Source organism: Grus americana, chromosome 1 (genome assembly GCF_028858705.1).
Source record: "Grus americana isolate bGruAme1 chromosome 1, bGruAme1.mat, whole genome shotgun sequence".
In the NCBI taxonomy this organism is placed as follows: Eukaryota; Metazoa; Chordata; class Aves; order Gruiformes; family Gruidae; genus Grus; species Grus americana.
Window position 1 is genome coordinate 123,008,116 of NC_072852.1, and position 23,571 is coordinate 123,031,686.

Below are 23,571 nucleotides of genomic sequence, written 5' to 3' on the forward strand. Positions count from 1 at the left end.
TACTTTCCAAATACAGACAACTGCTGCCCACAACCTCCCAACTCAGAAAACTGCAGTTAAACGCAGTGAGGAGCGCCTGGCTGAGTCCTCAAAGTATTCAGAGTGTGTGCTCTGGCTATTCATGCAAGTAAAATTTTCATACCATATATAAATATTCCCAAGAATGATCACATGGGCCAGTTGTGTTCATCAGGAGCATTTAATGAGAGAAGAGGAATGATTTCCATTTAATGTCATCATACCTGACATCAAAATCTGTTTCACTGAGAGTAAATTGGAAAATATTTACAGAACCAAAAATCCAAAAATAAATAAGAAACCCCCACTGGAAACAAAAAAACAAAAACAGGCAACGCAAGCAGATCAGACTGTAGGAGGACACTGCCACACTCGAGAGTGGAGTTACAAAGTAACCCAAAATCATTTCAGATAGTAGAGAAGGTACAGTGAGTTTATCAAGATTTTAATCTACAGGTAAGCATAAAAGGAATTTTTTTAAGCATTAGAAATTATTGGAGCTTTGTTAATCATTCATTTTAAAAAATCCTGACTTCCTCCAGAAGTTTAACATTAACCAAAGAACGAGCAATTGTATCTATTTGAATTACCTTGCTTCAGACATGGTAGAGCTTCCGCTGTCAGGGCCAGCAAGAGCCTAACATTTCCAAATTCCGTTTTCAGCTGTAACAATTCAAAGTGATTATTCAAAAAAAAAAAAAAAAGAAAGCAACATAGTACATATTATCTTGATATAGCATCTTCTTTTAAGGCATTTCATTCAGAACAGCTGTGGTCCCTGCCACTTTCCATCAGTGCCCTGCTCATCTCACTTGCACTATCAAGATAAATGCTTTTTAGATGCACATGGTCGGATCTTGCATTTAAACAGGCTGTAATCTCCATAGCCAGAGATACCATGAATAATTGAAATATCAGAGAATAAATAGTTTCACTAACCATGTTTTGCCTTAAATAATCAGAGCATCTGGTAGATCCACATACATTTAATTAATTTGCTGTTTGTTTGCTCCATTGCATAATTAACTATTTAATTTCATTGCCCTCTGGATTTGCTCACTAATTAATTATCCCTTGCTAATTCATCGATCAGCTGCTTGAGCCTCGTCTTGCTTTTCTAGCCATGATATTTACCTTCTACTCAGTTGTATCAGCCCTCTTCCCTTTTCTGCATCTTCCCAAATTCAATTCCTCTTTCTTTCCTTTCTCTACTGTTATACACTTGCCCACCCCAGCCGCGGGCCAGCCCAGCCTCCATCAAGCCACCGCAGCCACCCCCAGACACAGGGGACACGGCCAGGTGCTGCATTTGGGTGCTGGAGAGAGCAGGGACCTCGCTGATAGGGCAAAAGCTATTTGAAGCACAACGATTCCAGGAGACGGTACTGTCCTGGTTACAAATAGTTCATTTCCAGGTATTAAGGCAAACATTGCTGGACTGGGGAGACATGATTTAGGACAAACGCAGCTTGCAGTTGTTTGAAATGGGAAGGATTTAATGACTTAGGGACTTGCTGTCCCTAAGACAGAAATCGCTGGCTGGCTGATGTCTTAAACCTACTGTTAACGTTTCGTGGCATCCTGCAGATTGCCGAAAACAATGCTATATGCACAATATAAACAAAAATTTCTAGGAAATTAGATCCTATAGGTATATCCAAATCTTTACGGCCTTAAATAAATACCTAATGCCTAGAATACAGATTTTTTCCTCTCCACTAAGAACTGGTGTGCTCCTTGTCTAATGTGGGCTCACTTAATTCTCCCCAAAGTCTTCAAAGCTACTTCCGCTAAGCATTTTGGATATTTTTTTTCTCACAAGCTGCTTTTGTGAAACTTGCGTTGCCTGCTGCAACCCATTCAGTCAGTGAGGTTTAGAAGTGCAATGGTGACTCTGAATTCGATCTTCTAATGTTAGACTCTTGTTATCTAAGTATAGCCAATATATTTTAATTCTGCGAAAGCTTGTTTGGATTTCCGTCTGCTCCACTCTCTTCTGGTTTAGATTTCTCGTCTGAATGCTGTTCAGAATCCGGTGCTTACACTACCATTCACCATATCGCATTTTGCTAATTGCTCCCATATTTGGGGAGTCATGTGTGCCAAATTGCTGAATTGTGACTGCACTTTCAGGCAGCTACTAGCACCTCCCCAAAGAGTCAATTAGAACTCCAAACAGTGCAGGGGCAGGAAAATTGCCTGTGAGAAACTCTGGGGGTCATCCTGCATTCCTTCAAAAATGTATTATTTGTGCGTTTGACCTTTCTAAAAGAGGAAATATTTTTACTGCTAAATTTTTGTCTTTTTTTTGGCTGTTTCAGATGATCATTACTTGAGATGATCAGGCAATGTTTGCTTTGACTGATGGCATGAAGAGCGGCAGTTTTGCCCTGACATTGATTCGGTGAAGGACTTTATTTCATGCACATGAGGAATGCCACTTAACTTCAGCAGGACCGCATATGCCTTTGGAGATATGTAACTGCATGTCTTGATGAATTAAGTGATTTTCCTTGAGATTGCTCCTACAGGTTGACATCACTTTTGGAAAGGAGGCTTAGGCAACTAGATCACAGAGGCTCTGAAACACAGAGCAAAGCAGGGCCTAGTTACCCCTAAAACCTAGTCCTAATTATGGACCTGCTTTCACAAAACATTGACAGAATAGAGCTTTTTGTTCCTATTACCACATAAAAGGAATAAAATCCCTTAATTCATTATTCTAGGTAACAACAGGTGAACGTAGCAGGACTGAGGCAGATGACATTTCTGGAAACAGAAAGAACCTCCTGTGACTGAAGGAGCATCATTAAAAGTAGTAAGAATGGTGTTTTCCAAATAAGTTCAAACCATACAGGAGTTCATTTGGCTTATATATAACAGAGGAACTGGTGGGAAGAAAGAGGAAAAAAAAAAGCTTTCTGCCCTGTGCTGATGAGAATCACAGAATAACTCCATGTTTAGTCCCACATATCCTCAGTAGTCTGGGGAAAGTGTTTCTGAGCCCCAGAGCACCCAGGCCGGGTCGTGTTCCCCTTCACCCTCCAGAGGAACCTCCTCTGGTTATGGAAGGAGCCTAGACACCAAAAAGTTAAGATGTTCATCTGCATTAAATGTCCACTGAAGGCATCTCCATACGAAGGTTCACTCACATTACAGCTGGACACGTTTTTGGACATGTGTCTTCCATTTGAAAACCAGAAGGCTGAAAAATGCTTCTGGGTCTTTGGAGGGGGGAAGGGGAGGGAAGGGATGGAGGATGCAGTGTTTTCAGCGTCAGGATCCTTGAACCAGTCCTGCAGTGGGGTCAAGTATCTCCTTCTGAAGAGCTCATTTTTATGCTGTGTTATATTTACCCAGACACCTTCCTAGACACAGGGAGCAGCTCAGGCCTGGCAGCAGCCACATCTAAGACAAATTGTTCAGTTCTGGGTAAGGAGCATGATAAAAGCCCAGCATCTGTTGGTACTCTCTAGTTTACACCTTGGCAAAATAAGTGTATCCATTTACCACAGAAGTGGGACTGGTAATAGAAAATCTTTCCATAAAGATGAAGAAAACCTTCAGGAAAAAGGGGAAAGGCCATTTCTCAGCCAAAATATTCCACTTCTTTATTTCGAAAGCTGGTATGAGGCAGGACAACGTGAGCACCCAGCGACTGACAGGAAAGGCGAAGCACGTCAGAGGTCAGGTCATCCTATGGCAGCAGCAATGCCTTGCTTGCCAGGCATCAGCCGGCAGGTGCGGGCCATCTCAAGGCATCCCCCCTCCATGGGCTGCTGAAATGCCCAAAGAAGAGGCCAAGCTGGAGAAGCTGAAGTGAAGAAGTGTGGGTGTGCGGTCACCCTGCCAAGGCCGGCCTGCCCCAGACTGTCCACGGCGCCATCACCTGAGCGCAGCACCGGGGCAGGTCGCACATCACTCTCACAGGGCTAGAAATAACATCTTTTGCAGATTCAGCTCAAGTTTGCCAAATACTCGAGATGCTGCTTTGCCTCCAGGACCGGTTCGCTGGTGACAGGATCAAGAGGATCAGGAGTGTTCGCGCAGCCCCGCTCTGAAACGGGGGCTCCATGGTGCATCCTCCGGGAACCGCCGCGGCCGATCCCTTTCGCCTCCGCTGGCCCCGCGGAGGAAATGTCGAGGAGTGAGGAACAAGTGCGGATTTGTCTGGTTCAGTGGCTTTGAGACAGCACCTGGCAACGTAGCGTGGAGACAGACGCGAGCCTTCAAAAAAAGTTGGCTCTGACCCACGGCGAGCGCCGAGCCCTACCGGGCAGAGGGGATCAGGTGGTGGGTAGTTTCCTGAACGGACGTTTCTGGCGTAAGGGGAACTTGGCTGAAAATGGTTCTGTTTTAAATTGCTTAAAGATATATTTGCTGGGGGAAATAATTCCAGAGAGGGTTGTCACCAGCCCCTTTTGGGGGGAGGCCTGTCACGCAGGCAGAGGGTGATGCTGTGCGTCGTTCCTCCCTGGTTTCTGACAGATTTCTTCCCCGCCTCTTTGTCCCGGCTCTTGCCTGTCCCCCAGCCATCGGTCCTGTGTCTGGCTCGCTTTTCCCTGCCTCTCCTTGCCAATTTCTTCCTCTTCTGCTACTTTGTACCAGCAAATCAAGGCAGGTGAATTTCTGAACTTTTTGGGAGAAAACGGCCACTGGCACCACGCCAGGGACCTCCCTCACCTCTGGCTGCACTCAATCCCCGTCGAGTCTCTGGTGATGGTAGTGGAGGGGAGCAGCCAAGTGAAATGCTTCAAGCTGTGAGACATTTTCTGTTTACGTTGCAGGCCAAACCTCTCGGATTTGGACCAGAATGGCCACTTTTGTGGAGGCAGATATATCTGTGGAGAGAAGGAAAGTAGCACGTATCCTGCTCACGCTGTTTTCCCAGGAAAACAATAATGCGAAGTAATGCTCTTTCGGCTGCAGACTGTGCGCTGTCCTGCTCGACTGGAGCAATAGCTGGGTAAGCTGACATTGTCCTCTAAATAGGGAGCAGCTCTTGGGTGCAAAAAGTCACCTCTGTGCAAATGCCACGCTGCTTCAGATTTTCCTTTTGGGGGGCAGATTACTCAGAAGGAAGTAGAAAGGCAAGCCCGGTGTCATGTGGAATAGCTGAAATTCCTCAAGTTCCTTTTTGCCAGGATTTCAAGCTGTGAAAGACACATGATCTCCACTGCTCAAGCCTATAACTGAGGATTTTCCCCAACAAAGATGAATAGGTAGCTGTACAATTTTATTTTAATTTTTTTTTTCTACATCTGCCAAAAGCCATAGTAGATTCTGAGTTCAGTCGTTATTAGGGCCTGCATTTGGAAGCAGTAACCTCAGATGGAGTTTATCAAAAGGAATAGATTACTGCTTACCCTCAGGAACTGATCTGGTCTACGATCACTTTTAGAGAAAAATATAATTAACTCAAATTCTGGCTCCTTTTCTGCCATTCACATTGTCACAGCACCCCTTGAAACTAGGGGCTGAGGTCCAGTCGCCTCAAACCCCTTATTGCTGTATTTGGTCTCAGCCAGGGGCCAGTAACAAGCCGCATCTATAAATCTCTGTGGCAGGAGCTGCTGTCCTTTTTCGTGTTGATAGGTAATGAAGTTTAAATGCTGAACAGCTTCACACTAAAATTTGCTGATTCATCAGAAGTACATGAGATGGGGAAAGGAGAAGCTTTATTCCTTGCTACATCAGTGATTTGCTAATTGTGTGGCCCAGGCTGTCAGAGGGCACCTAGTTAACTGAAGAGATATTGCCACTTTGGGAGAGAAGAGATCTGCCAGCACACTATGGAAAGGGGTGTTGAAACTGCCTCTTAAATAAAGTTAGAGATAAACAGCTTTTGGGGAGGGGGTAAGAAGATTTCAAATTGAAAAAACTGTAGGAGGCACCAAAGGAACACGGTGTAAATAAAGGTTAGCACGTTCTGTCAAGAAGGCACTATGATCTCCTTGAAAGAAAATTAACTGCAATTTGCTTTCATTTGTCTGTCTCCCATAGCTTTATAAACCTTTGCAATTCTTGTTATTTATTCCTGATTAAAAAAAAAAAATCTTTACTGAACTTAAGATCAGAGTTAATCTACAAATAATTTCCAGATAATTAGCTAACAAAGGCATTTCACATAGAAATCCTTCTCACTGTGTGCCTGGACCACCCATACAAAGAGCTCCTCTGCAAGTTTCTCTGCAGTACCCAAGGTCCCTACTTTGCCTCTGCTTCCCAGGCGAGCTTGAGAGCTGATAGTGCAGGAACAAGAGGAGAAGTATTTCCTGGTGACCCCTTGGCTAACGCAGAAAGACTGCAGGGCAGTAAGGACTATGTCTGTATCTACAGAAAGTTTGCCACAGATTTGACTCAGGGCCAGGATTTTACCCACGGTCTGTCAAGTTCTTGTCTGGCTTGTGGACTGGGTGCTTTTGGAGCACGTTAGCCCAGCATGAATGATCAAGTCAGCAATATGCTGCTGCCAGCTGAGCCATGGCGGCTGCCTGGGAACACAGACTGAACTGCTTGCCCTTGTAAAAATAGGACAAGCAAAAGCAAAAGGTACGAGGATGCTAATGCAACTTATTTCACTTTTACCTGTAGCTTTGAATGCAGCCAATTACTGCTAGTGAAAAGTAACTTTATCACCTCCATTTGACTTTTTTTTTCTTCTAACGCAGATATCTACAGCTTTGTGTTTTTGCCTTAATTTTGGAGATGAGAAAGGAGAACAGAGAAGGAATGTCACTTGTCCCTGATGATACAGCCATTGTCAGACCCATGAGGGGGGCTCTGAAATGCCTTGCTCTTAGTCTTGTTCTCATTCCTCTGGGTTACAGACATGACAGATACAGTAGATGTTCTGTTCTTACACTCTGCATAGCAAAATCAGACAATTAGGAAGACTCTTTGAACATGAAAACTGAAGACTGAATAATCCAGACGTGTACTTTCTGCTGTTTTCTTTATTTTTTAATTAAAAAAGTGTTTATTTAAACTCTGAGATAAATCCTGTCTATCTACCACCAGGTTAAATCTGATTTGATTTCCTCAATTCTTCTCTGTAAAGGCTTTTTTTCCTCAGCTTGTATTACACTGGATAACAGTAGAATTACTGTCACATAATGTTAGTCTAAAAATACATGTACCATTATTATTATCAAATAGAAATAAGTGTGTGTTGCCAAGTAAAAAGAAAGCTATGAAATATAATGCCGTGTACAAGTATTTTTTTCATGATCTTCCAGAACATGAAGGATAGACATGGGCTGCCAGATATTCAGTTCTGATGGATAAATGCAACTGTGGTTTCCATAGCTATGCAAGGTTTTCTATAGTACCCATCACCATGGTATCTAAGCATCTGATGCTGCTGCTGCACACTTTGGTCTATAGTATGCTGAAGAGAATAAACTGAAATAAATAAATAGAAGATCTTTGAGCCTGGGTACCCATAGTGCAGAGTGACTTGGGCCAGGTTCACTTTTCAAAAGACATTGTTTGTTAGTTTGTCTTTTCACAAGCCCCCAGTTACTAAGCTTCTTGTTTTGGTGATACCTTATGGTAAGAGCATCTCTTGTGCTGTGATTCAGTGGCTCAGCTTGTGCCTCCTCCACAGGCCTGGGCGCACAGCTGTTCAGAACATGACCACCAGGCATGATGGAGACCACAAACAAGATTCTCAGCTATGCACCAAGCCAGGGTGCTCCATTCGATCTCACTGAATTCTTCAGGATCCAAGGATCCCAATATCCTGCCCACTTCTTTTGCTATATGCTGGACAAGGTTTCTGGCAGAGAGTGGTCACGAGAAGACACTTCTTCCTCTGAGAGGATGATCATTCTGCTTAAAGGGAGGCAAACCTCACTATCTTTGGATGTGTTGAAGCAATGCAATGCCAATGAAGTATTTGTAAAGTGATAAAAGAAAGTATCAAAGCTCAGACACATCGTGCAAAGCCACTGGAAATGCACACATACAATTTTGTGTCTGGTATCACTTTTAGAGGCTTTTATTTCCTGGTCTTTCTAGCTGAAGATGTCTTATGCAATTGTCAGGCTTTCATCCTCTGCACTACAGGAAGTCTAGGTCTTGGAAACTCTATTTTCCCTATGCAGTTGAGATCCTCTTTGGAGATTCATTCAGATTTCTTTTCTTTTGTCCAGAAGATTTCCTTTATCTTTAATCAGGGAGGTTTAGGTCTTCCTTTTATCAGACCATTGTTTGTCTTCTCCTTTTTAACAACACAAATATTTCTTGGGGATGGTCTGATGCAGTTTTTATTGGCTCAAATATTAAATAATTGGTGTGCTATCTCACCCTTGGCTATACTCCGTGATGATGCAGATGCTCTCTGCACTTGGAAAGCAGTATCTGAACTTGAAGCAAAGTCTTCCTTTAATGCAATCCGCACGTTCTATAAGAAAATGTACATTGACAGCCCTACTTTATGCATCTGTATAAAGAGAATCATGGATGTAAGCTTATAACTCAGCTTTGCCTGAGACCAGATACAGGAGTAACATAATTTTGAGGCAGTAACAGGGCTGAAGTAACCTGGCCTACAGGCCTTTCTCTGAGAGAGATTTAGTACACCTCTGCATGAAGATGCCAGGATCAGGTCCTGGAAGGCCTACAGCCATGTCTGTACATCACTGTCCTTGTACAGCGTTGGGACAGAGGTAAGAAGCCCTTCCTCAGGTCACAATTTCATAGATGCTTTCAGACTACATAGACCAGCACTACCACTAAGGAAGGAGTCCCACTGTCCCCCAGCACCTCTTCCTTCCCCCTCGCTCTCCTTTTGCTTCAGCTGGCACAAACCTTCGCACCAAAGAGGTTCAAGGAAGTGACAAAGCCAAAAGTTACTCATGCAGACACTTCATTTTAAACCTTCCCAGTGCCCTGCTCCACTTCACGGCACAAACGCTTGTGCTTAAGGAAGGAGACGGCATTAGGCAAAAAACTCACAGCTGGGACTGAAAGCATCACTTCTGATGGGAGCCCTGGCTAATTCCTGGTTTAAGGGAGTTGTGAAAATGTGGCATTAAGGAAGGGTTGACTAGCTTGTGAATGCTGAAACAGGTAGGGTACTGACCCTACTAATTTCTGACACAGCTCAGCTGTTTCCTCGTTAAACTGTTGTGTGAATCCATCTTACTGTGGACTTGTCACATAACCTGTCCTGAGTCCCAGTGCTCCAGTCTTTTCACCCATGGCTCGCAAATTAGCTGCAGGACTTCAGGGGACGGTTCCTGAACCAGCCTTTTCGGAAGGATGACCATTTTAGTGGGGGGAAATTACAGCAGCATTTGTAGTACCAGGTTTTTTAGCTGACCTATTTCCTCTAGTTTTCTCAGCACATTGTCACTGGTTAAATAAAGCCTCATTAACAGAGCTGGCCCCTCTTTCCAATTGCAGTGTTCAATTTTGTATTCATGGGTTCCCTTACTGTTTTCTGCAGTTCCTAAAAAAATGTGGCTGAATTTGGGGCAGGGAAGAGAAATCTGAAATCCTCCCTTTTAGTCCACACTAGCAAATATTGTAAAAATCAGATTCTAAAACTTCCTATAAACTCAGATATTTTGAGAAAAGCCTGGAGCCTCTGCTCACAGTCAAGTGGGTGGATGTCCTGCAAGAGCAGCAATTACGGTACAATAAACCAGTCAACATGTCTTGTGTAATTAGCATGAGTCTTTATTATAGGAATATCTACAGTGCTGACAGATCAGGCCAAGAAAGCCACCCTTCTCCACACACACGCACACGCACATGTGAGCAGACATGAGGGCTAAGAGGATGCACCGAAATAGCACCCCTAAGCTCCAGCTGAAAGCACACTCCCTTTGCTTTCACTGAGCACCCACCACAAGGCTGGAGATGGCTGGTTTTGTGAGACAAATAGAAAAGGGACCCAAGAAACACATTCTCGTCCCCATCCTCTGTCTGTCTCACTTAAGGCAAGAGACTGAATGGCTGCACCAGCCATGGGCTGTGAGCTGGGGGGGGCTGCCACCCATGTCCGAGCTCCCCCCACGCTGCTTCAGCACTTACACAAAGAGCTGTCGATAGCAGCAACGTCCTCTCCGGGCACATACATAGTCCTCACATCCCCTGGCTTGCTAATGGGAGGGGGCAGACTCCCTATCCGCCACTTGAAATCTCTCTTGAAATTTGAAAAGAAAATGAGTGTGAGAGAGAGACAGTATTACAAATTGGCATTTAAATTTGTCAATTAAATCTGCAAAGATTCACTAGTTCGGATTTTTGCTGTATCACTCCCTAGTTATATTCTTTCAATGCCTCTGTCCTGCTTCCTTCTGCAGGTTTTGCAACAGCCTCCCATACGCATGCTGCCTTGCAGAGCACCACAGATAATTTTCTGGTTTTTATTAGCTTTCCAAAAACACATGGAGCTGGGTTCCTTCACTTCAGCCCCCTTAAAGTTTAATAGGGTGTCTATTGTAAAGCTAACTTTTTCATTCATTTGCTCATACAGGGAATATTTCCTTTGAACAGCAGGCATGTTCTGCTAGAAAAATCCCTTTGGGAAAATATGAAGCTTTGAGAAATGTTCTGTCCTCCCTCAAAGAGGTCCCTTCTGAACACAGACAACTTCTACTGCTATTTAACTATCAATAAAACCCCCCTGCTGTACCAGTATCTGCTGAAGTACTAAGCTCTGCAGCAATCCATAACTTCTAGTGAAATGTAAGCAATTAACCTGATTTTAATGTTACGCAGGTATGTTACCAGCAGTCATCTGTAATTCTTTAACATTCTTCTCAGTGTAAATCACCTCAGAGGCAGGGCAGCCCCTTTTCTAAGGAATTTCAACAAATGCTGAGTTAAAAGCCAAAGAGCAGAGAAATAACTTTTAAAAGGAAAATATACCTCAAGATTTATCACTAAAAAAAAAGAGAGAGTGAAAATAACAAGGCAAAAGCCTTTATTTTAATTTAATTCAGTGTAAAAAAGCTTGGTAATATGGTTGCCCAAGAGAAATACTCCAAAGAAAATATTTATGGGATATATTTAAACTAACCAAATTGCTTAAGACTGCACATGATTAACTAAATATTTCTGCAGATTTGAAGTTTGAAACACATTTTTACATTTGAACCCAAATGTTTCAGTTGCTCAGAGACCACATAGGTGCATGGGATGCAAGTGGGTGCTAGGTGAGAGGGGAAGACAAAAGCTTCTCTTTCATTTACTTTCCAAATCCAAAATTCAGGCTTCTGCATTTAGGATCAAAACCCGAAAAGCATTCTCCTACATGTTTGGGCTCTCCCATGTACGACGCCACTGATGCAGGTGTTTGCAACAGCAGCACATTAATTCCCACGGCATGCACCATTCCTCTCCCATTGAAGCTATCCCCGAGGACATCTCTTGCAATGGGAACGGAGTAGGCCAAGCTCTATTTTCAGTGTCACCCTGGCAACCACTTTCCCCTCCATCTGGATGTCACATCAAAGAGACGTTCCTGCCACCTCTCAGGTTTAACACCAGCCTTACAACTGCTGGGGAGGTCTCACAGCCCCGGCCCTGGAGATGGAAGAATATCTTTCCCCACACCTCCCTGTTGAAACTGTTGAGTATTTAGTTTTCACACAAAGAAAACCAAGAAAGTATGTCCTAGTTACACTTTAAAAAGTCAGAAATCAATAGGATTAATTTATTTTTTGGTGATTCTGAGTTTATCTATGGATACTGGGATGCCTGAGGTTAGCAGTACTGCCCACAATTTAGCTCAGAAATTCCGATTTGTATTTCTGCAGCTGATATATGGAAATAGACTTTCCATATATTTTGTTGGAGCACCTATAAGGAAGCTGCATTGTCTAGCCAGCACAAATTTCCAGGATAGTGGGATGGGATTTTAACCTCCCTTTCCCTCCCCTCCCCATGGGAGGCTGGGGAGGTTGCCCAGAGCAGTGCTAGCTTGCCCCCCTTGCCCCAGCCATCCCCAATCACTTCTGCTCCTCCAGCTTTAGGCAGCTTACCCACACCATGCCCCAGCACTGAGCATCCTCAGCCCTCACTTCTCATGCACACGTGGCAGCAGCAGCAATAACATCTCTGCAGGTGGGTGAGAAGAGAGGGATTTCCACTTGCATTTTATTTTATATTTATTTTATTCCACTTTATTTTTGTGTTACTGATGCTTCTGAAGTCTCAATCTCAGAGTATCCCTTGCTTATAGAGTCAATCAAACTAGAACTTCACATAAGGTCATTCAAAATACCAGGAGTAATCCCGAGTCAATCAAAATCAGAAACAAGATCTTCACTTGTAATGTTTTTTCCAAGGCCAGAGCTGCACAGCGTGGAGACAGAGAGGACAACATATGGCCTCTTCCTCCGGCAAATATAACATCTGTCCGTTGTGCATGCCTTAAAGCACTTTCCACCCAAGTTCCTTACAGTGTTTTGACCTGGTTAAGTATTATAATGCCCATTGTAAAAACAAGGAACCTGTGGCCCATGGGGCTTCCTACAATCACACAAATTGTCTAAGATACACTCAAGACTGCAAGAAAATACCATATGCTTTCAGGTTTGGCTTTTCCTTCCATTGGCTGTTCTTTATTGCATACCAGAAAGAAAAAATAGAAAAAAAGAGAAAAAAAAAAAAAAAGAAAAAAAGATGAAAAATGGGACCATAATTTAGGGGAAGCAGTTATTCTCCCAAAACATCAATTAGATGCTCCCACAGTTCATCACTGGGTCCACAGCTTCCCATCCGCCACTACTGGCAGAGGAAACCGGTAACTATTAGAAACTTGAAGAAACTAAGCAACACCAGAGTGAAAAAGCAGCGTGTGTGTCTCTTGCTGCCTGTTCAGGATAGTGACAGTAGAGAAAAGTTCTTCTCTCTTGATCCACTGTGATCTTTGCCCAAGTTGCCAGTGCCTGGGAAAGAAAAACTGACACCCAGCTTCCACACGTCCACCAGCGTTACTCCAGATCTCTGGCGCTGCTTTCGCCTGTACTAAGAGACAGGCAGAAGTGGGCCAAAAGCGAGGCGGGTGGAAGGAGGACGTCTCAGATCCCTGAACGCAACTGGGAGGTGCCCAGCCGGTGGTGACTGGTGCTAATGGTGAGCGAGTGAGGGAGCCTGTGCTGTGAAGTCCTACTTCTGTGTTCCTTGTCAGGGGCAGTGTTTTAGGCCACCGAAATACGTAAGCCTTGTTACAGGTGGACCCAGAGGCCTGACCTACATCCAAGCTTTCCATCACCGTGGAGGAGACTCATCTCCCACTCAGTCATGGAGTTTGAATGCGAGTGGTCACAGGATCAGCTACAAGTGCCATTCTGGACCAAAACTTCACCTCTGTCTCACTTCTGGCAAAAAGAAAAAAAAGGACAAAATTAGCTTTTAGAGAATTTATTCACAGACAGATTATTACAATCCATGAGTGAAGCCAATAGAATTGGAGTGGAAGAGGGGATAAAAAGGCAGCATTCTCTTAAAATCATTAAAAAGTCCTAAATACACAAAGAAATTGTCCATTTTAAATGACATTTAAGATGCATGGCCAAAAAAACCCCAAATCAACCTTCACTGTAAGCTCATCAATACAGTTGCTCCAGATTAACGCTGATATAACTGAAATCTGCATCCCACCCACATAAGAAATCTCTAATTAGCAGGTGGGAGATCACACACAGTTCTGTGGAAAATGCATATATATTTAAAAAAAAAAAAAACCAAAACCAAACAGACCAGCAATGGAAAAGAGCTAGTTGATTTCCCATTCTGGGTTTGTTCTCAATGGTGCTTTGGCAAAGTCGTGGGGTTTTTCCTCCTTTTGGTTGTGTGAAAGAGCAGAACTTCCCCTGGAGTGCAGTGCAAAACAGCAGCAGCTGCCCGCCGCAAGCTGCTGGTCTGGAGGTCGCTGCTCCTCCCCGAGCACTGCAGCAGTGGGGGCAAGAGCGAGCAGCATCCACAGTAAGATGTGCCACCCCTTCACATGGCTTTAGTGCTGGAGGTGGACAATGTGTGGAGGGACCGAGGAAGCCCATTTTCTTTTGAGCAAAGGCAGCTGGAAGCAGGCACTGAACGGAGAGGATGTTTTCGAAGTGCTGTGGTCCCACAAAACCCACTGAATGTATCACAGTACCAGGATTACACAGAATGTAAAGAGGAAAATTAGAAGTGGAAAAACAGAGTGACTAAAAGGTCTATCAGATCTGACACTCTACAAATGTGGGAGACAACTGGGAGAAATGTAAACCATACTTCACTCCGTGTCTGTTAGCAATAAGTGCTAGTGAAAAGGGACACAGATCTTGCTTCTGACAGTAACTGGGCTTGATACCTTTGATGTGTTTAACAGTTTCCAGTTTTCTCAGGCAGAGGAGGGTAGCAGAAATTTAGCAATCCCATACTGCCATCGCAGTGAAACATTTAACGCATTTGTAACATGAAGGTACAAAACTGAAGGAGAAGAGGTTACTGGTCTAATGACTAATCCTGTAACGTGGGCTGGAGAGGGGATTGTGATTTAAACACGCGGAAAACCCCCCGAATTTGGTGATGACTGGGAGAGCCAACGTCACCTTCAGGAGAAGGTGTCTAGCAGCGGAGCTGTCGGGGACCGCAGATGGGAAGGGACAGTGCTCTGCTGACAGCTCCGTGCCGGAGGAGCTGCAACACCACCGTGGCTGCGTGGCTCAAAGGCACTCACAGCTCGGCGTCAGATGGTCCTCAACACAGCACAGGCTGTTAGTAGGTGTAGTGACTGGGCTGGCCATAAGGGTCTCTAGCTGCCTGTATTAAAACTATATATGTGGTTTGTTATGCATTCAGCTTTAGCTAGGGAATAAAAATGAACAGTTGGGATTTTTTTCCAGTGAGGGACTTGATTTCAGGGACAGGGAGCCTGAACGGGGTTGCAGAAGCCAGCCAAGCACCACTCACTTCTTGCATCTCTTGTTCTCTCTGTGGGCTCGGCTCCCCCTTCCTCCTTGGGAGGGGGTGCACCTTGCAGTTTGGGAAACATTGCTGTAGGATGGAAACTGGAAGGTAGGCGAGGAGCTGGAGGCTGTTACAGGGAGTGTTTTAGTTTGACAGGATAGGAAAAAATGGAGCAATCTGCACTAATGGCAAGGGAAGGCTTTGTTTGGTTTGGTTTTGTTTTGCTTTTTACTCTGTGCAACTCTTTTGCTGTTTCACTCAATTCCCAACCTCTCCCTCTCCAGTATTGCTCCATCCCTTCTCAGCCGTCCCCTTATGCCTCCCACTCACACGTTTGTTAAGGATTAATTGTTTCCTTTACACTCCTCCTTGCCAACCCTGGCCTTCCCCTCGTGCTCAGAGCTTTCCCAGGCTCCTTCACCTCTGCACAACCCAGCTTCTGCTCACTTAGAAATCCCCCATTTGAGAGCAAACAAACCTCTACCCAACCAGCTGGGACCATTTTTTCTTCTCCTCCCCCAGGGTAAACCACCAACCCACCTTGGATCCAGACCTTCCCTTGTCCTTGACACCGAGCGTGTACTGCCACATCACCCAGAAAGCCTCACATCCCCGCCATCTGTTGCACCTGGGCTCAAACCCCCTTTTATTTCTTGTGCTGGCCCTGGAAAATTGAAGGAAACAGCAGGAAACCCTACAACCAGCCTTTATCAGGTCAGTCTGATCTATCCCAAAGCCGATGCACTCTGTGCTTGGGCAGCCCAAGGGCTCACGGGGATGCCCTTACCTAGGGGAATGCAGCCAAGCAGTGTGGCCCCCCCGTGCTGGTTGTCCTCCAGCGCTGAGCACACGACAGCTTGCAGGATAGTGCCCCTCAACCCAGCCCACCCCAACGCTGCAGTTCTGGTTAAATTGCTGAAGCTTAGTCCATCCCCTGTAATGAACAAACTGCAGTGCAGCTACATAAAATACAGCTTGTGTGTAGAGGAAGGCTGGAGGCAGGAGAGGGGAAGGCACAAATCATCCAGGCACAGAGAGGAAGAGATAATGAGGGAAGTAGGTATTTATAATTTTTTTCCCCTGCAAGAACACCTACACCTTACCCACAACAGGAGTGCCAAGCACTCCTACCAGCTAGAACTTGGGGTTTTGGGGAGGTGGCATTTTTGTCTGGTTTTTTTCCCTTTCAAAGAAAGTGTTACTCCATCTCACTAGCTGAAACTTAAGGAGCCTCCTGAGGAAGGGGTAGCCCCTCTGCTGCCACCCAGTATGAGTACATTCATTTAAAGACAAAACAAATGTGTTTGTCTTTGAAACAACTATGACGCTGATAGCTGGAAGAGCTGTTCGCATTTAAAACGGTATGACTGCATGAAGTGTGAAAGATGTATATACAACGCAGACTAGCGAAGCAGACTCTTTTCTCCTTATTAGGAGGATTTTTTTTTTTTTTTTGCCGTTCAGAGCCACGCGTCACCGGGAAAGTAGGTACTGATAGCGTTCTTCCTTTGCGTCCCTAAACGCAGGAGGGTGTTTGCCTAAACATGCAAGCACAGAAGCAGAACTTGTGTATTTTGTATAGGAAGCTGCTTTTGTTTGCTGCCAGTAGGATACACAATGTGCTCTCTACAGGGGATCAAGATGTAGGGCTGTACAAACACCGAGCAGCAATACCTTACATAACTGGCCCTGGGGGAGAGTTACGTGTCATGAGGAGAAACAGTTTTGCCAGGAAAGGTAAAACACAAGAGGCGATGTAGAATTCATGGAAGAAAACAAGAGGCCGGTGGAAAAAAACCCAAACTCTCTGTGCAGATTATCACCAGGCAGACCGCTCCGAGGAAAACAGCCGCGGAGCTATGACTGCAGATTGACAGTCAATTCACTGCTTGTGGCAGCGACTGCATCTGTAACTCTTCCCTCGTGGGGGATTTGTCCTGTCTGCCGGCACGGGGCAGGTGGGACAGCTTGTCTGACGCTTGCCGCATCGCTTGGGTTCCTCAGGAGACACCAGCCCCTGCCAAATGGGGTTAAAGAAAAGGGATGGAGTGGGGACTAGCTCTGGGGTGGGAGTAAAGGTCCATCGCCTGCGTGACTTGGGGAGAGGGGATTCCCGTGAGGCTGGTGGGTGATGCGGGGGTGGCTGATGTCCCCTGGGTCAAGCGCTGGGCCAGGAAGGACCGGGGATAGTTGGGGACCTGCTAATGCACCCCTGCTCCTCCCCAGGGGACTGTCTGGATGGGAGGTGAAGACAAAGCACAGCGGGCTGCCCCCGGAGGGCTGGTCAGGACCTCTTGCGCTTCTCTGAAAGCCTCTGTGGACCCACACGTACAAAGCATCCCTGTAATGGCACGACAAGGTCTAAGTTTTTGCACATGGATACATAGATGGGTCCCCCACAGAAGACTTGGCATGGGAAAGGGAAATTCTCTGGAAAGAGAGAGGGACTGGACAAAAGAGTGAAATGGGCTTATAATTTATTGACAACCTGAAACTCTCTTTGCGAGGTCACTCACTGCTGGGCCTGATGAGAAATTTGGCCAATTGTAACCAGCAGCAGCTTTTCTAAACCTGAATGAAGAGATGACAGTGACAGTGTCACCAACTGTCCCAGGGAGTCCCCTGAAATTGCAGATGCTCTGGTCCTCCCTGATGCACCAACACCAGCTTCTTCCTTTTTAAGCCACCTCGCTAATACTTATTTCTGTCTAGGACAGTCGAGGATTTCAAGTGACCTCTCAGAAGCCTTGCAGACCACATGGAGAGTAGGTACACGAAAGCAGCCTCACTGGCACTGTCCATCCAAAATGAAGAAATTAAGGCTTCCTAGGAAATGAAAACCAGCTCTTCCCTTCTCCTTCTTCCTGTTAGCATCACCTTCACGGATGATGCCCCTCTTTACAGACATCTGGGCAATGCAGGACATTGTTAGGAGCTGAAGGTCTTAACCAAGACATCAGTAAACATCCAAGCCCAACAAACTCAACATGCTCTTTGATGAAGTACGTTATTCCTGCCACTTCAGTGAGGGTCCTTCACCTTCACTGACAGCAAACGTTTGCCGACAATCACAGCAGAGAGAGTTTCAACAAAAAGATGGAAAACATAATGTAAGCTGGAAGCAGCAGTGAGCTTCCGTACTGTGTCTGATGTTAAGTGGGGAAATGGGTTTGATTTTTATAGATGTCTTTTGCACTTCAGAAAAGTACTGTAATTGCAGATACCAAACTGAGTAAGAAATAGCAGTTCTGCTTCCATTGCAGACGAAACACTCCCCAAAGCCTGTTATTAATAGAAAGGCAGTGGCATTGCCAGCAAGATAAAAAGGTCAGGAATAACTTTTAGCCATTTTCCAATTAAAAAGAAAAAAAAAAAAAAGAAAAAGAAAGTCATTGGAGTCGTATTCCGAGGTGAAGCAGAAGTGCGATTAGACTAATACTGTATTTGCACCAGGCTGAGAATGCAAATGCGTGACCATTAAATATCTACAGAGTGACGAAGTTTAAGGCAGACGGCTGCGTGGGGCTGCGGGCAAGCCGGGCTCCCTGGCTGGCTCTGCAGCCCCGCTCCCAGCCCCGGCCCTGCCGATGGGAAACGGGGATTGCCACTGCCTTGGGTAAGGGGTCTGAGAGCTGGGCTGAAGGCGCTGTAACGAGCAGGGGATTTTTAGTATTGTTGTTGCTGAACGCAGTAGAGCTTCGCTGAGGGTTCAAGAACAGGTTAGGAAATACTCCAGATCTGCCCGTATGCTTTCTCTGTCTGTGAAAAATGCCTGTAAGACCCAAAGCCTCAGAACTAAGACCCAAAGCCTCAGAACTGTCAGAAACTTAAAAAAAAAAAAAAAATCTAAAAATTAAACCCAAAAAACCCCAAACCAAAAATCTGAAGAAGATCTGGGGAATAAAAGATCTTCCTCAAAAGATGCATAACAAATTGTATTTTTTTTTTTAAAAAAATCAAAACCACAGAAAAAGACCATACAACGAACCCTGTGGCGAACAGATGCCTAAACAGGATTTATAGAAGAATTTCCATTAGAAGATGGATTTGTAAGAAGTGATTTTGCCCACTGCTTTGCAGTATTTTTTCTTATGTACAGCCTTGTTAAAAAATGAAAATGAGGAATTGACATACCCTCCATCTTTCTCCTAAGACTGTTTTTTTAATAGCACTAATTGAACCAAAATAACTACCTGAAACCCTAATTTTAGTCAACTCTATAGAATCTGAATTCAATATGCAATCACGAAAGAATGAAATATTTGCTCCTGGATTTTGCACTCTCACATTTATGCTTGCAGGTCAGACACAACCATTAATTCTTTTTCAGAAGTATTTAAAGCCCTGAGTCTGAAATTATTTGCAGTACTGGTTTAAGTGTTTGCAGAATTGGAACTTAATATACTTCTGTAAAAGGATGAATTGGTAACCTGTAAGGAAAAGATATTTGAACTACAACTGCAGAACAGTTTTCAAGCGTGCTGTTCTTTGTAGCACCTAACACTTTCTTCTGGCCACAAGAGAAAATACTGCAAACGTTAAAGTTATTTTTAGAATTTTACCTGAAAATCTCGATATTACAGTATTTTTGTCAGAACCTAGATAAAACAGAAGTTCAGTTTCCTTACCACATGATTTTAAATATTTTAGAATGTAACCTCCAGAAATTATGACTTCAGATATATTCCTTTATTCCTTAGTAGCTTGTAAAACTCTGTAAAAGCCATACGAATATGACAATGAAATACTGAGAAAACATCAAAATGTAAAATATTCTTTAACCTACCAATAAAAATATAGAATTATTCCTTCATCTTTTTAAAGCACTGCAAATACATTAATAACTTGTTGGAATTATAGCTTTATTTCTATCTCCTTCAAGGCAGTAAGTTATGACTGATAGGGAGGTAGAAGTGTTTCCTACATTGATAGGAAAGCTTTGCTCTTAACATCATTACATGATAAAATGGAAAGATAATTTATGTTGTTCTATGGTTTAGTCAAATCATTTATCTCTTCCAAGATATATATAATATTTTAAGAGGCTTTATTCCAGTCTAAGCATTTTTCGATACAATTTAACCGGTTACATAAGATGCCAACACATCTTTAAGGGTCAGCTTTCCTTTTGACATAAATCACCACAATTCTATCATGTAGATTATTCAGTATGAAGAATAAAAAATATTTGTGTAGCTCTTTGAAAAAAAAAGAGTGTTTAATTAGCACATTTTTATCTCTCACTGTGCAACTGAGAAAGTATAAACACAATTATTTTAAAAAGAAGTAAAATGTCAGATGCTCAGTATATGCACTATAATTTATCATAATGTACTTTATCATATATGTTATCGTAGCATAGCATTTCATTATGGAATAGTTTTCCCAAAATGTATTTGATATTCAAATTCAAAACAATTCAATAATGCAAAGTGAAATTTAAAATCCTACTTTTTGGGGAAAAAATTAAATTCTGTAACATTAAGTGTGGTTTTTTTTCATACTTTGCAAAATTAATACTATATAAATTATATAAATATAAATATGCTATAAAATTAATACTGTATTTGTTTATTTTTTTCTTACTCCTCCTCTTCATGCTCAGTAACACTGCCCTTTTTTTATTCATAGAATCATAGAATAATTTGAGTTGGAAGGGACCTTTAAAGGTCATCTAGTTCAATTCCCCTGCCATAGGCATGGGCATCTTCAACTAGATCAGGTTGCTCAGAGCCCCATCCAACTTGACTTTGAATGTTTCCAGGGATGGGACACCTACCGTCTCTCTGGGCAACCTGCTCCAGTGTTTCACCACCCTCATTGTAAAAAAATGTCTTCCTTATATCTAGTCTAAATCTACCCTCTTTTAATTTAAAACCATTACCCCTTGTCCTATTGCTACAGGTCCTCCTAAAACGTCTGTCTCTATCTTTCTTATAAGCCCCCTTTAAGTACTGGAAGGCTGCTATAAGGTCTCCCCGCAGCCTTCTCTTCTCCAGGCTGAACAACCCCAACTCTCTCAGCCTGTCCTCATAGGAGAGGTGCTCCAGCCCTCGGATCAGCTTCGTGGCCCTCCTCTGGACTCGCTCCAACAGCTCCATGTCTCTCCTGTACTGGGGCCCCCAGAGCTGGATGCAGTACTCCAGGTGGGGTCTCACAAAAGCAGAGTAGAGGGGCAGGATCACCTCCCTCGACCTGCTGGTCATGCCTCTTTTGATGCAGCCCAGGACACGGTTGGCTTTCTGGGCTGCAAGCGCACATTGCCGGCTCATGTTGAGCTTCTCATCAATCAACACCCCCAAGTCCTTCTCCTCAGGGCTGCTCTCAATCCCTTCATTCCTCAGCCTATATTGATACTGGGGATTGCGCTGACCCATGTGCAGGACCTTGCACTTGGCCTTGTTGAACCTCATGAGATTCACATGGGCCCACTTCTTGAGGTTGTCCAGGTCCCTAAATCCTAACCTCCAGATAAAAACCAGCTAACATTAAGGTATGCAAATTGCCAACAATCTTAAGTGGTTTTCAGTGTTAGCAGTCCTGAATTATAAACACCCTTAAAACCCAGAAATTCCTGTATCAGGAAGTATTCCACACAGGCTGGAAAGAAGGGGCATGTAAGGGAAATGTAAGTCTTTTTTCCCTAGAGTGAACGGACATCCATTTTCAGATCTGTGTCTCGTGTTCTTTGATCTGCTCTTTCCTTTATACTTTAAATAGAAAAGACACTGAATATAATCTTAAATTGGTTCAAATCAAAACAGGTCATCTATGCAAAGCTGCTTGTACTTTGACGAGGTCCTCCCCCCCGTCTCAGCTATTTGGGAGCAGTTCCCAGCCTCTCATGCAAGTTGGGGCATTTCCGCACTCCCTATGCCAAACTAATACTGCACGAAGCACAACTTGGTGAGAACTGACGGATGTTTCAACAGCTACAGCAAATCACGTACTTTCAGTACACCAGACTAAGCAAAAGCATTACCCGCTTCCACGCGTGATGTTAGTGCGTGGAAGCTGAGGACATGATACTGTGTCAGCCTTGGGCTGCAAGACTGCTAGCACACACAGGGAAGGATTAATGGAAAGGATTTCCTTTACACGTATTGGACACCAAAAAAAGGCAGCAGCTAGTAATCTGATTTTGGACTGCAATTAAAGAAAAAAGTTAAACAAGGGATGGGGAATTAACAGGTTTCATATCTTCATATCAGTCCTGACATTAATTTTGAGTTCCATGTCTATACTATAATAGAGGATGAAATCTGCAGTTCAGGTAACCAAGCATCTTTATGTACTAGAAAAAAGTCTGTTTCTGTTAAATGAGGAGCACAGAGAAGTTCCTCACAGTGTATGCTCCTTGAGGCAGTATTAATTCATACTAATGACTGTTATGGAATGACTATAGTGAAAAAAAAATATGACTAATAATTAATTAATTAACTTAAGCATCTTATTTTGCATGGATGCCAGCCTTGTGCCAGGTACTGTACAACACATAGCAATCAGGAAAATATCTGCTATCCTACTGTAACCTACTTAGCACTGTATCAATCTTTATTATGCTCAAGGAAGTGGCCGACATGAATGTTTTACTACAGCAGCTAATACCATGAGCTATTCCTTTGTTTCAAGTGGAAGGTGCTCATCTTTTAGCCCTGAAGCTATTGATTTCAAATCCCACTAATTTTGGGTAGGAAATACTATATCATACACCAACACTGTCTGCATAGATTTTGTTAGAATGTCCAGTTAAAATACATGAAAAAGACCACTCCTGGAAATATGAAAACCTGATTTCCAAACACTCTTAAAAGATTTTAAGGAAACTGTTTGAAAATAAAAACTAAAACCTCACTTTTCTCTCTTGTCTTTTAATTTTAAATTGTGGCCAATTATCTATGATAATAGAGATGGAGAGAGGTACAAAAAAAAGTTTCCTTTTGTATCTTTACACAAATAGTATAATATTTTTATTGTGTAAAATTTCCAAGGAGCAAATACCTTTCTCCAGTAGCACTGCCAGAATATTACAGATTTTCTGGTCCCTTCCTGCCTGCACTAGTCTTCTCCACCTTCAGTGCTTGCAAGCTGCCCTTCCTCCAGTTCAGAAGGTAGCTGGTAAGATAATTGTATTGATTTCCTTCACCCCTCCACCTTCTTCCTCCACATCCAACTTACTCTCCTTACTTCCACAAGGCTTTGCTGTCCAGCTCTGGCCCCGTTACCCAGAGAGGAGCTCAGCAGCAGGGTCACTGCCCACCTCCCCTCCCACTCCTCTGCCTGATCCAACCGACTACTTGTGCGTTTTCCCTTGATGATCCCTGCATTATAATTAAAGCAAAGCTGCCTAAAGTCTGTAAACCCGTTAGCTGTTCCTCCTCCAAACGCACCCTGTTGTGGTGGTTATCACCTGAGAGTACGCCGTGCTGCTACGTGCCTTCCCCTGCGCGGGCTCTGCTCGGTTTCATCCACTTGTTTCCGACTCTGAGCGCTGCTTCTTGCAAGTTACAGCACCTTGTGCCTACGCACACCGGCACACGCACTGTCAACAAAATTAATGGCCAAATTAGGAAGCTAATATCTCAGAAATGGCTGCTCAGAAGAGCAGCAGCAAGAGCTGCCTAAAAAATATATCAG